The sequence below is a fragment of the Equus przewalskii genome, chromosome 2, assembly GCF_037783145.1.
Source record: "Equus przewalskii isolate Varuska chromosome 2, EquPr2, whole genome shotgun sequence".
NCBI classification, from domain to species: Eukaryota; Metazoa; Chordata; class Mammalia; order Perissodactyla; family Equidae; genus Equus; species Equus przewalskii.
This window is the reverse complement of record NC_091832.1, coordinates 85,896,904-85,911,533: the sequence shown is the minus strand read 5'-3', so window position 1 is coordinate 85,911,533 and position 14,630 is coordinate 85,896,904. Positions and strand designations below refer to the sequence as shown.

Genomic DNA, 14,630 nt, shown 5'->3' with positions numbered 1-14,630 from the left:
CCAGTTCCTTCATTTTGCTCTCCTCTGATCTGAGAACATTAGCAGCAGGAGCACCTTTACTCTTAAATTTAGTTTAATGTAAGTATTGCAAGCCCTGCTGGCAAGCCTTAAGGCACAAACTCTGAATGGGGGGTGGTCAGAGCTGAATGATAAAGTGGAAGAAAAGTTATTAACTGCATGTTGGAAATAATATCCCTCGACTAATCTGTTTGGGAAAGTTTAAGGTCAAAGTTAGGGGGGAAGTTGAGCAGGGCTCCCTCCCTGTTATAAACCCCTATCTTACTTTGCCTGTGCCTGCTGGGAAAGGGGAATTTGTTTTTCACATAAGGGTATTTTGCTTTACACAATAGATACAGTGTGTACTGAAATTTTACACATATAATATTTGAACTGCATCAAATATTTAAAGGGATCCTGTAACAAATTATTCTCTTATCTGAGGAATCACCATCTTTTTCATGTTTTATAAGTTTAGTCTTATTTATGTTACATATTCTTAAAGCAGCCAAGTAGCTGTATTCCAGCATATAAAAGCAGCGAAGGGGAAAATAAGTGAGAAAAAGCGCAAGCATGCTTAGAAGCCTGTCGTTTCAGAGTTAAATTATACCTATCGAGTGAAGAAAGCCTTTTGCTCTTTGTTAAATTAGTTGTATCATTTTCCTGGTGTTGGATTGACAGTGTTCCCAGCTCCTAGGTGAGCTCTGACCATGAGGAATGGGACTAGTGCTGCGGAGTGACTCACCTAGGCCTGAAGCAGAAATGGGACACGTCCTTACCGATGGCACTGCCTCAGGGTTCTCCTATCTCAAGACCACAGAGGAGACCACACAAGGTGGGTACCACTGCAGAGGGGGGGATGGTTCAGATTCAGGTGAGTAAGGGAGGAGGAGAATGAGAGGTACCTCTCTGGCTGGTACCCAAACGAGCTTCGCCCCAGGAGCTAAGGGTGAAGCAGTCTGTTAGGAGGACCCAGAGGCGGCTCCCCCAGTGCCAGCAAGTGGGCGGTGCTTCATGTGGCACCACAGGTGCTGAGACAAAGATCAAAAGGCTGCCTGAAGCCATTCCACTGCTGGTGTTCAGAAGACATTTGGCGGATTCTTTGATCTGCTGGTCGGCTCTCGTATCACACTTACAGTCTCTAAGTTTGGCCTCCACTTGAGAAGACAAATGAGAGTGGAGAAATACAGGATGAAAGGTTTGAGAGTGCTGGGTAAGGCTGAATGTGTCCCACGGCGTGAGCTGAAATTTCTGGCCCCCAAGTAAAATTCTTCAAAGAGTAACCCTCTTGCCCGCTATCCCCAGAGATACCCTCATCAGGAAACACAAAGGAAGGGAAGGCCTAGCACTGTGTAGACAGAGGTTACTTGGGGAGTGATTCTGTCTGAGGCTGACCACTGTCTCCAGAATTCAGCCACTTTGGGGTAAAAGCTGAGATGTGTGAAATAAAGCCAACAAACCACAGCAAGCAAATTTATTATGTGTCAAGAGAGTTCAAAGTAAATATGATTTTTTTTATGGCCAAGAAAATCATTTACAAGAATTAGAACTTTTAATATTATTACTACAAACTCTTTTCCTATGGACGGTCAAAGAAAACTACAGAAGAAATATCAATAACTGTGCTCCTGAAAAGAGCAAAAAAAAGAAAAATTCACATGAAGATGTTTAAAGAGTCACTAAATATTTATGCCTTGTATCATAATTTTTGGACCCTTCTAGCACTCCATGGTATATAATTAAATAGTTGTTAAATAAAATAAATAGAAATCATACATTTCCTATCAACTGAAATTTATTGGTGGTTAAATCAAAATCTAAAGTAGGACAAGTGTTTGAAGGCAGGCCATGTTTCCCTTGACTTACATTTGGAGATTACTGCTGAAGCTCTCTCCAGGCTTGCAGACTTCAGTTTGAAGATCAGGAAGCAAAGATTAATAGCAAAGGACGGAAGAAAAAAAGTTAAAAATTAGTAAATAACTCCTTCCCCCCGCCCAAATCATAAGATAAGATTCTTCATACAACAAATACTAAACACTTGCGTTGTGTTTAGATGAACTTTTTTTAAATCCCAAAGTATAGACTCTATGGCAGAAACTAATCGTTAATTCCCATACATCTGAAATATGTATACTTATTGATATATTCCAATACAAATGTGACATTAGGGATAACAATTTGATCTAACTTACGAGAGACGCAGTTATCTTTACCCAAACCGAGGGCATCTCAGTTCCCTCTCTGCCCCCACCTAGTTCTGAACGGAATTAATAATTTATTCCTACGCCTGTTTATTTTTCCACTGTTCTCAGAGGATCAGGTGACTGGGGAGCGAGAAGAACGTCTTAACCCTGCTCCTACTTCTACTCATTTCTTGAGGGAAACGGCAAGGATCTCGGCTCAGGCTCAGGAAGCTTAAGACAGAGTCCACAGACTCACGGAGGAAAGTCTGTCGGGGTCAGGGAAGGGACAGCCTGGAAGAACAGCCCGCCTCTTCTAGGAGCCGTTCAAGTCCTACCGCGAGCCTCACCTCAGCTGTTAAGAACCTCGGTGGACTGGTTCTGGGGAACAACTCTAGCTTTTTGTTCCTCCAAAGTGTGTCCCCCACCAGTGGCAGGTGCTGGGCGCCGGCGCTGCCCCCTCTTCCCACGGTGGGTGTAAGACCTGGCACAGCCAGTGCTCCGAGAGGGGACGCGAGAGCGTCTCCAGGGATACAGAGGGGACGGGGCGGGGTGGGCAGGGGCGGGGCTAGGCTAATCACAGGCTCAGGATTGGGGCAGCATCCAGATTTCTCGGACACGGGGGCGGAGCCTGGGGGGCGGAGTCTATTGAGGGCTGTGCGGGGCCTATAGACCCAGCAGGCTTTTCAAGCAAGGCAGTTCTCAGACCGCTTTCAGACGTTACTAGTTCACTTAATAGAAAGGCCTCGAATTTGCCGCCCTGGATCATCTCCTTCATAGCTTTGCATTCTCTGTATTTTACAATATTTCCCTCTTGTCCACAAGATTGATAGAAAAACGATCGGCTTGTCATTCGTGACCCGCATGATCTGATGCCACTAAATAAGTCATTCATTCCCCTCTTCCTCAGCCTCTGTTGCAGTTGGAACCATCTTTTCCCTGCCCCGCAAAAACACCTACCCCTGTCTCCAGAAAGATAATCCAATTTTGAGTTGTGATGAGCTAAAAATTCAAGGTCTCTTTCATAGAATCTCCTTGCGTCCTGTATTTATATATACATACTTTTAAAATTTTACCTAACGCTTAGTATTTTATGTTCACACCTACCTAATGTCAGCCTGTTAATCTCAGCCCATCATTCCATCCCTTCTCTCACATGTAAGCGTAAGGAAGTGAGTTTCTTTGCTGTTCTTTCGCACATATAGAGAGCAAGAAGGCTTGTTGCTTATTACTTATCAAATATAAATGTGATGGAAAGCAAGACTTTTATTCACTGCCTACTGTCACATACTGTAGGAGAGTGAGCCAGCAATATTGCTCACATGAGTCCTTCTATTAACCATAAATCGATTCTATTTGGAGTACAAGAATAACAACCGTAACCACACTTTCACTCCAACATCTAATTTGCTACAGCAAATTACTAAATTATTTCCACCATGCAAATTTACATTATACATTCAATTGATCACTGTGACTACCTGTGACAGGGCTCCAACTGGATCTCCCACATCAGGAATGCCCATTCTATTCTCATGAACTTGTCACCCCATTTTCAGCATCACCTTAACACAACTCTACTGTGACCTGTGTGAATTCTGTTTCAGTCCTTGCTGCCTCTTCTGCTTAGAGGTTTGTGAATTCCATGCACTTTCTTTCTCACATGAGGCTCTCCTAGCCTGGCTTTCTAGCCAGATCCTTCCTGCCTCTTCAGACTTATTCCTCCTGCATGTCGCTTTTTCACGGGCAGTTCTTTGACTAATTTTCTTTCTCCTCTGCTTAGCATAAGATTTCTTAGAGCTAGGGAATTCAGTTAGAGAACTTTCTTTGCAAGAGACAGAAAAGCTGACTCAAACTGGCATAAGCAAAAGTGGAAACTGATTGTTTTCTGAACCAAAGGATGCCAGCTTCGGGTGTAACTTTATCTAGAGACTCAGGCCCTTGTGAAAACTTCAAGGACTCTAGAAAACACACACAGAATTCACCACATAGAATTAATCTCTCCCTCTCTCTACTCCTTCCTCTTAGACTTACTTTTATTATATGAGTATCACTTTGCATGGTGCCTGGTTTATGTGAGTAAATCTCTCCTGAAAGATTGTGAGCACTTAGAAAACAGAGACTGTTTTATGTTTCTCCAAATTTTCTAGAATAATATAGGGGTTAGTATATAGTATGTGTTCAAAATATGTTTTGAATTAATTGAACAAATGACAGAATGGATAGAGGTTCCTCAAACTGATTCTTCTGTAGAATTCTTCTCCTTACTTGCTCTCTCTTTCCCACCTAGAACTGGTGAGGGAAGGGAAGCGATGCAATAATAGTTTGACGGCTATTACTGACCTAATAAGATCGAGTGCTCTCTTCTCATCTCTGCTCCGGAGAAAGGTTTTTAGGTAATGTCAGCTCCCAAAGAAGTGAATGACAATCCTCTAGTGGGCGTCAGTACCTCTTAACTACTCCCCACAATTGTTCTTAACGTTCATTTAGTATCTCAATCATCACCTTCAAGATGAAAATTATTCTGAATCATTCTTATTTCACTGAACACATCCCCAAAGAACATATGAGGTAAATTTTTTTGCGTTCTTTCATATCGAACAATGTATGGTCATTTGGCAGGGTAAGACTTTCTAAGTCAACAATCATTCCCTCAGAATTTAGAAGATATTTCATTCTTTTTTTTTTTTTGAGTATCCAGTGTTAATGATGATAAGTCTAGTGCCATTTTATTTTCATACCTTATAATAAGATCTGTGTCTGCAGTGACAACCCCAAATCTCAGTGGCCTGAAACAACAAAGTCTATCTCTCGATTACAATATGTAACCATCCCAGGTCAGCCTTGGGTTTTGATCTATACTGTCTTCACAGCAGAATCACGCTGAGAGGATCACTACCACCGGGAGCATTGCTGGTCTGTGGCAGAGAGGAGATAATAAGAGTAAATTTCACATTAGCTTTTAAAGGCTTCATCCAGAATTATAGTCATCATTTCCTCTCACATTTCATTGACCACAAGTCACATGGCCATACCCAATTTTAAGAGAGCAGGTAACTTCGATCTTACCGGTGCCTAATAGAAGAACCAATATTTGGTTCTGATATTTGAGTCTAGTAACTATGAATGGTCATAATGAATATCCAAGACCTGTTTTTTTCCCTCAACTCAGGCATTTTTTTAAGGATATTTTCTTTATCCTTTTTGATCTAATATCTCATGGGATTTTCTAGGTAGAACTTGTCAGCTGAGTACTCACATCCTTCCTCAGATTTAGATAATTGTCTTCTACCATTTTGAAAATAATTTTTTTTTCTCATTTTTTGCTATCTTTTTCTATGGTTCTTATTTGCTGAATACAGACCCAGATTTATATGTTTTATCTCTGATCTTTTTTAAATTCTCTTTGCCTTTTGTTCTAAAATTTGGACATTTTTGACAATATTATTTTCCAGTATTTTATTGATTGTTTTGTGGGTGGGGGGAGGAATCGTATTTTTTAGTCTTTGCTAGCTCTTGTGTTTTGATTTCTCCTTTTTTATAGAGTCTTTTTCTTTTTTTTTTTTTTAAAGATTGGCACCTGAGCTAACATCTGTTGCGAATCTTTGTTGTTTTTTTCTTCCTTTCTCCCCAAAGCCCCCCAGTACACAGTTGTATATTCTAGCTCTAGGTCCTTCTACTTGTGGCATGTGGGATGCCGCCTCAGCATGGCTTGATGAGTGGTGCCATGTCCGCACCCAGGATCCGAACCAGCGAAACCCTGGGCCGCCAAAGTGGAGCCTGCGAACTTAACTACTCAGCCACAGGGCTGGCCCCTCTTTTTCTTCTTTTTTAGATGCAATATCTTCTGAAGTATGTCTGAATATAGAAATTAGTTTTATTTAAGTTTCTTTTTTCTCTAAATTATTTTTTCCTCCAGGAAAATCTTTTCTTTTGTTAATGTTGATATTTCTCTTTTATGTAGCTATTGTCCTTGGTTGTTATATTAATTAGCATGAGGTTCAACTGCCAGTAACAGAAAAAATAATACAGCATTGCAATGGCACTCCGTGCTGTCAGCTTCCCAGTTCCTTTTGTTTTGTAGTTCCACTGTCTATGGATTCCATTTCCAAGATTCCAAGATCACTCCAAGATCACTCATTGCCAACGTGGCTGCTTTCCAAGTGTTACATCTGCATTTTATCCAAAGAAAGAATGCACAGGGGAATAATAGCGTACTCTTTCCAAGAAGATAAACACATCATTTCTTGCTACATCTCACTGGAAAGAACTTCATCACATTACCACCTTTAGCTTCAAGGGCAGCTGGAAAATATTACCTTTATTTTGAGTGGCCATATGACTTGCTAAAAATCAAGATCCTATAACTATGGAAAATAAGAAAGAGGGGATATTGGGGGCAATCTGCATCAAGGATACAGATGTCAATTCACATATAAGAAAGGACTGGATCTCTGGTGCGAGTTTGCTCTATTGTCTGGATAGGACTGTTCTTCTCCAAGTTTCCTCCTTGAGCGACAATTTTCATAGCTCTGGAAGAGGTGGGCAAGTCATGTCTCCTTGAGTTTCCTTCAGGGTGAGAGTGTAAGGAACCAGCTATCAGACTGTGCCTTCTCTTCCAGAATAAGGAGTCAACCCTGAGCTTCCAACATGTACACCTGGAGCCTGAACTTTCCCCTCAGAGTTCATTTAAAGTCTTTATAAAAGAGTTATTTAAAGTCTTTATAAAAGAGTTATGGTTTAATGTATTCCTTCCTGCTCTCTGCCTAGGGGCAAGGGCGTTAGATTATATCATGTTCGGACCTATTTTTTTCCTTTATTTTTAGGCCCCCATCTCATTCCATCATTCTTCTTTACCTGCAGTGCTGAGGAGTGACTCCAGGCTTTACATTGAAAGACTGTCCTTAACTGCTTCCGAGCTGTGGCTTTCTCTACCTGTTTCATCCTTCACCCTGCTCCTTCCACTTTGCATCTTCATTTTAAAATCTCTCATCCATTGACAACTCCTACTCTCTTTTTATCACTATTATTGATTTGTTTGTTTGTTTTTGGTACTTACACATTTTTATTTCACCAGGATGTTGGGAAAGAAGGGAGATAAACATATGTGCTTAGTTTGCTGGCCTCTGAACCTTTCTCAGGAAAGGGACACTAATTTAAGACAGAGTAAAAATTAAGGGTCAGAAAAGAGGGAGAAAATATAGAACAAAAATAGAAAATGTGGTTAAAAGAGACAGGGAGGAATAAAAGCCAAGTCACACACTGCCTGTCTTAAATGTGTAGTAGATAAATTAGCTAATATAATTTTCTAAAAATCTGGATCAAATGATTTATTTGCATGTGGTTTGGCTTTTATGCATCCATTTCCTCTTCCTAAACCTATATCCTAGGGAAATATCAACCTCCCATTAAGTACAGTCCAATGGGACAGTATTAGATATCCTATACACCTCTAGCCAAGAGAGAAGAAGATGGCATAAGCAAAGCCAGTTTTAGGCTCTCACCTTGGAATTTGAATTTTGAGCAGCAAAACAAACTACCTGAAAATACTTGGCATTCATTCCATACCAACCATGGCCTCTTGTCAAGATAATTCCTGCCAAGAAACCATTGTTGTGGTTTCTGCTTCCTTAGCCTCAGAATGTGCATTCATTCCTGGCAGCACCCAAGCCCAATTTTTCAGACCTCTGTCCATTTCCTTTTGTCTAAATTAGGAACAGTAAAATTCTGTTGCTTGGTATAAAATTCTGCTGATGTCAATGTTGATACCAGAGGCTCCATTGTGGGGAAAGGATCTTCAGGGACAGGTAGAGTTCTTGGGATTGCTCATCAACATTAAAGTGAAAAGTAATGAAGCTTTGGTTTTTATTCTTGTAGGGAAACATAGCAAATGATGACACTTTTGGTGAACAAGTAATTATCAACTTAGATTACTTGTAACCCATTGTCTGTTGGATAAAACTCTAACAGATCGTGAAGCTACCACCAAAGATCATCATGAAACAATGAGAAATTCAAGTGTTTTGGGTTGGGTACCTGTTTCTGGTGACACTGGATAATATAAACAAGAGAATGATAAAGAAAATAATAAGTTCTCAAAACATGGACTAAAACCCTTTATATAACCGTCCTGAAAAAAAGTCAAGTGACAATCACAGCAAGAGCTGCTTCTACTGCCTGGGAAGATCTCTCACGTGACTGTAAGGCATTCATCAGAAAAGAGTGCTACTTTCACAATGGAAATGGAGTTATCTGGCCTTTTTCAGAAGACTTTGAATAGCCTAAAGTTCGAAATCCCTCTTATACATCCTCCACTGAGAAAATCTTCACTCAGAAAATCTCCCTCCTTTGTTTGATGTAGCTGTTCTTTCATTGCTTGAAGATACTGTTACTTTTTTGCCTGAGGTTGTTCCCTTGAAGAAATAATACAATAACTTCTTCCTTATTCAACATCTCATAATATCTAGATCTGTAATTAGATGTAGATCCCATTGTGTCCTGGGGAACAAAAATGAAACTCTGAGAAGGCTCAGGTGTACACACAGAATTTGCTAGTTTATGTGAGCAAAACTCCACACACTGTATACAAGGAATTTGCTAGTTTATGTCAGCTACACTCTAAGGATATTTTTTTTCCTGTACATTGGATTCTGAGGGCACTTGAACAGAAAGAGTGGAACACAATATTGGAAAGAATAAGATTGTCATGATAGGTAAATTTTCCAGAGACTCTAGATTCCACGTGCTATCTTAGATGACTAGGTATATTTTATTTAAATTTCCTGGTTTAGTTAATGAATATCTGGCCAACTGGAAAGTAAGTTGTGTTGCAAAAGAATTTGCTTTAATTTCAAGGGATAAATTTAAAGTCTTTCAGACACAGGAGTGCTAGGGTGCATATCTCATATATGTCTCAGCTCTTAACTATGTTCCCTAAAAAAGTCTTGAAAATTTTCCCCTTACCAACGATTTAAGATCTAAAGAGGAAAATGCCACAGCTTCTATAAGTTCTCCACTAACTTATTTCCCTAGTTTAAGAGTGCTGGTGGGAGATATTATAGTTGAAATAAGCACCATGACGTCAATGGAGATGCAATGTTCCCAGGGTAAGAGAGGTCAGATTATTATATCTCATTGGGAAGTGAGGTGTATTTACTGTAATATTCAGCCATGCCATTGTGTTCATTAGATCTCTCTACAGAGATCTGTGGCTAGGATTAATTGACATGACATTTCTAGGAATCAAACTAATGGGTAACCCTCCTACTCAGAACTTGATCTGTATGAGAAAAGAAGAAATAAAATCTCCCAAATCTGATAAATAGAGGTCTGGCTTGGTTACCATAATGGAGTAGAGAGTACTGATATCTATTAAATTCCAAGACTAGACCCACAGCCCGTTGAATGAAAGCTAAGAACGTACCCTGGGGTCCAGAAATAACACCAAAAGTGCCCACTGAATATTTCTCCCTTTTTTTCTCCAGAGGTAACTGTATTTGTTTACTCAGGTAATTGCACTGGGGAAAGGACTATACCCAAAACTTTTGGATTGTTACACACTGGACACTAACTCTGAGCTAATGTTAATTTTTAGAGACAAAGGGCACCATTATTAATAGAATTAAGATAAAAAAAATTTTATGAAATTCTAAAATAGGCTTAGTAGATTCTGAGCCCATGCTATGGTTATTCTCCTAATGGCAGGATTTTTTTAATGATGACCTGAGCTATAGAATAAAGGTTATTATGTTAGGAGAGGGTCAAGAGGCAGTTCTTGAGGTCTTCCCTTCATGCAGCAATTACCTTGAGTCAGATGATTGAAAAGATTTGCTAGACTTTAGCAAGGTTTACTCAGGAAGATTTCCTATAGTTAATGGACACACAGAAGCAGGGCCAAGAAAGAATGAGGCAACTTCAGATGGGTCCTGAACACCCAGATACATCTTCTTCAGTCCTCCCTCACTTGCATAGGATGTACTTCAACTCCAGAACAAAAGTTTACCAAGGGATCTTTTCTTTATTTTATTTTTAGATTTGAGTTAATATATACTTTATTTTTTTCTAATTTTTTTCCAGCTTTGTTGAGGAATAATTGAAAATGTAATTATATATATTTAAGTGTACAACGTGATGATTTGATATGTGTATACATTTTGAAATGAACTAAGATCAAGATAATTAACACAGCCAACACCTCACATATTTACTCTTTTTTTGTGTGTGTGGTGAGAATACTTGAGACCCACTCTCAGCACACTTCAAGTATACAATACTGTATTATTGACTCTAGTCGCCGTGCTGTGCCCCTCAGAGCGTATTCATCTTCTAACTGAAAGTTTATACCCTCTGACCTACATCTCCTTATTCCCCTCCTCCAACCTCTGGCAACCACCATTCTATTCTCTGCTTCCAAGAAATTGGCCTTTTTTTCCCTTTTAGACTCCACATATAAGTGATACCAAACAATATTTGTCTTTCTCTGTCTGGCTTATTTCAGTTGACATAATACTTTCCAAGTTCACCTACATTGTTGTAAATGGCAGGATTTCCTTCTCTTTTATGGCCTAATAATATTCAGTTATATATTTTATATATATACGTATATCTTTATTCATTCATCTATTGAAGGCACTTAGATTGCTTCCAAATCTTAGCTATTGTGAATAACGCTGCAATGAACATGGGAGTGAAGATATTTCTTCGAGATCCTGATTTCGTTTCCTTTGGATATATACCCAAGAGTGGGATTGCTGGATCATATGGAAGTTCTATTTTTAATTTTTTGAGGAACATCCATATTATTTTCCATAATGGCTGCACCAATTCACATTCCCATCAACAATGTACAAGGGTTCCTTTCACTAAGGATCTTTCATACTTCACTGATCACATAGCGAAAACCATGCTATGGAACCAGGTAAAACAGGTGCAGATTATCAAGCTATGTATTTTTAATAAGCAATCTAGACAAGCTAGTACAGAGTGCATTCAGGGGAGCTTCAAACTTTAAGCAGCATGTTATGTACCACCAACTAGTACAGTTTGTTCTTATCTTGGCCAAGGGAGAGTACTCTGGCGCCAAGAATCACTGGAGATAAACAAAAAGCTACCATGTATCAGCTACACACTAACCTGAGCCTTCTCTACCAAAATAGTAAATCAAAATAATACTGCACCTCTGGGAGAATTTCATATTGGAAAATTTAGGCAAGATAATTCTTTGCATATTCCCATTTAATTCTCTGTGTTAGCTAGACAAAATAGGTGTACATCTTGAAGAATAAAAGGTTAATCAGATGGTAACTCAAATTGTGCTGCTGTTCCTTGTAGAGCTTTCTCGCTGGAGCAACCTGGTATGCAGCATATACTGCCTTCCACCCCATATTTGGATTAATAGAAAAAAGCAGGAGCAATTTGCTTTTACCTGGCAGGGACAGCAGTGCACTTTTATTTTCCAGCTCAGTAATCTGTCAGTGCTGGCTCTTTGCTGCAGTTTAGTTCGCAGGGCCCATGATTGTCTTGCCATCTCACAGGGTATCGTGCTGGATCACTGCACTGATAGGTAGTCTGATAGAACCTGGAGAGCGAGAAATAGCAGGCACCCTCCATGCCTTGGTACTATAAATACATGCCAAAAGGCATGAGATACTTTTTATGAAAACACAGGAGTCTTTTACTTCAGTGAAGTTTTTTAAGGGGGTTAGACAGACACATATTCCAAGGTGAAGGACAATGTGTTGAAATTTGCACATTCAACCAAAATGTTATTTGCATATCTTATGACTTTGGAGGCTGATATGAATTATGGCTTCTGATCTTGTCTTCAGCTGTTTCCTGCCCTGAGATAATAACTCTAGTTCTTGTTTTCCATTCCCAGGATCTGCCCTGATGTCCCCCGTTTCTGAGTCTGGTTCAAACCATCACAATGATTTTGTGGTCCTCTGATATTTCAATGAATTAATTTTTGTAAAGCTAGCCAGAGTTGATTTGTATTACTTACAACTAAAGAATGCTAATTCACACAATAATTAAGAAAGTATAAGGTGATACAAATGAGATAATAAAATTTTATTTAAAAAATACGAATTAGTAGGTATTAGTTATGATAATATCAATTATTCACACCCAACATTTTAGAACATTATACATTTTCTAAGGTAATAGTTGAAACTCTAAGTCTCAATTAAGGAATTGCATTAAAGAAAATACATAATTACAATTTTTTTATTGTTACAGAGAGTTGATAAAATTAGTTTATAAAATTAAGGCCAAAATATTCTATTTAGGTAGTGTCAAATGATGACTTTTTTTGACCTGGCTGAAATATTATAAAATATTTTTGAGGTTTAAATATTTTCCAATTCTACGATAAATCAGGTAGACAAATCTAGCCAATATTTATGGATCATACGTAAACAGTACACTGCACTAGATATTCTATGGTAAAACAAAAAGCCATTTTTTTGCTTATTGATACACGCGAGTAATAATTTTTATACTGAAAGCCTTTTTATAGATTTTCCCAATATGTATAACACTCTTATAATTGTTATAAGTGTTTTGCAGTAAAAGAACCTAGAAAAAATAACTTTTAGGATTCAATCAAATAGAATCAGCAAATAATTTTAGAACTATGCATTCTCAAATTGTCCCTTTGTTTGGCAAGATTTTGTAACATGAAAGGGGAGTGGAAAGGGAGAGTCAGCAGACCACAAGCAGGGTACTCAGACACACCAATGATAAGAAAGAGCACATCTGAAATTTGAGGGTCTGGGGAATGATTTCCTTAAAACTATCAATGTCTAGGAAGCTTGGAAGGTCTTCAAGATCTAGCTTGAAAAATCTAAGCTACCGTGTTTGACATCTTGACATCTAATGTGTATTTCCTTGGTTTCAAATTTAGTTTGAATTGTTTTCTTTTTTCTCAATGTTTACAAATCACATTGCGGTTTTTTTTTTTTTTTTTTTTTGGAGAGGAAGATTGGCCTTGAGCGAACATCTGTTGCCAATCTTCCTCTTTTCACTTGAAGAAGATTGTGCCTGAGCTAACAACTTGCCAACTTTCCTCTATTTTGTATGTAGGATGCCGTCACAGCATGGCTTGATGAATGGTGTGTATGTCTGTGCCCGGGATCTGAACCCATGAACCCCAGGCTGCCAAAGTGGAGCATGTGAACTTAACCACTATGCCACAGGGCTGGCTCCAAAATCACATAGTTTTTAAACCCAAAGGATACAAAGAACCAACTTTCTTTCATAACTTTTCTCATAAACATCAGTTGATATTAAGACTTATTTGTCCATTTTTGTTTCAGCGTCTTCCTACTTTTGGTTCTGTTTGATGCAACTCTATATTTTTTTCAGACTGCTAAATCTGCTAATTTTTAAAAATATTATTTGAACTTGAACATATATATATGCTTTATTGTTAATTTTACTCATTATTTTGTGCTTCCATACACTAAATAAATCTACAATGGGAATGTTTTCTATACGTAGAGACAAATCTTCACAAAATAACACGCTTCAATAGTTGTCAAATCTCTTAAAACCTTAATTATGTGTGTACATAATAATAAACATATACTTGTATATACTTCTATCCAGCTGCTTATGTGTATACAAATATCATTTTAAGATGTTAAGAGGCATATTAGTATTTTTCCAATGTAATTCAGAAATGAAGTTTTCTATTTTCCAAGCACAAAAATCTAACTGTATATATGCAGAGGGAATTCTAAATTCATGAACAAAAATATAGAATATAATGATATTTCTCAAAGACTGTCATAAACAAGATGACAAATATCACATTTGGTAAAATTCTACTATAACTTCTAGTATAGTCTCACAGGGAAACAACTTATTAATAAAGGTGTAAATAAAAGCTGAATTAGACACAAAAAAATATGGAGTAGCAGTTCTAAGCACCAAGTTTGAAAGTCTAACTTTATCCGTCCATCCATCCATCTATCCATCTATCCATTTCAACAAGCCAGGTAGTCTATTAGGGCAGGAATACAAAGGTAAGCCATGTCCTCAGTGAGCTCACAGTCCAGAGGTGAACACAGACATGTGAAAGAGACCATTGTTTCTTTGCTTTCAAGCTCTGCGACCCATCTGCACCAGTACAGAGAGAACCAGACTGATATCCTTCTCTTCTTGATGGTCTAAATTCTAGACCACCCGCCACAGCCAATCTGTTCCTAATCCTCTCTGCTCCTCACTCAAACTCACCACTCAGATCTGACTATCTCCTCTGGTAATGACCTCAAGCCTCCCAGGCATTCACACCCCACTAGTTATCTGCCTCCAGCGCAGACCATAGTGGCAGATACTTGTCTCTGGATCATCCCAGTCCTGAGATGGTCACAGTACCATGTGACAAATGCTGTAAAGATGACATCACATTGAGTGCCTCAAGGAGGGACCATGCAGCTGCCCAGGACTGGA

At 38.7% G+C, this 14,630-nt stretch overlaps 1 protein-coding gene across 4 annotated transcripts in view; it reads right to left on the bottom strand.

The window, feature by feature from the left end:
• TTC29 (tetratricopeptide repeat domain 29) overlaps positions 1–14,630 on the bottom strand; it is a 258,998-nt gene that overhangs the window by 206,296 nt on the left and 38,072 nt on the right. For 2 of the 4 annotated variants that reach the window (XM_070611648.1, XM_070611651.1), the window contains exons 1-2: positions 2,528–2,770; positions 1,864–1,903 (exon numbers count right to left, since the gene is read on the bottom strand). The gene's annotated coding sequence lies outside the window, so the exon portion shown is untranslated. Of the gene's footprint in view, positions 1–1,863; positions 1,904–2,189; positions 2,241–2,527; positions 2,771–4,918; positions 5,096–11,601; positions 11,755–14,630 lie in introns of those variants that run through there. The other 2 variants (XM_070611649.1, XM_070611650.1) reach the window with 2 other exon arrangements.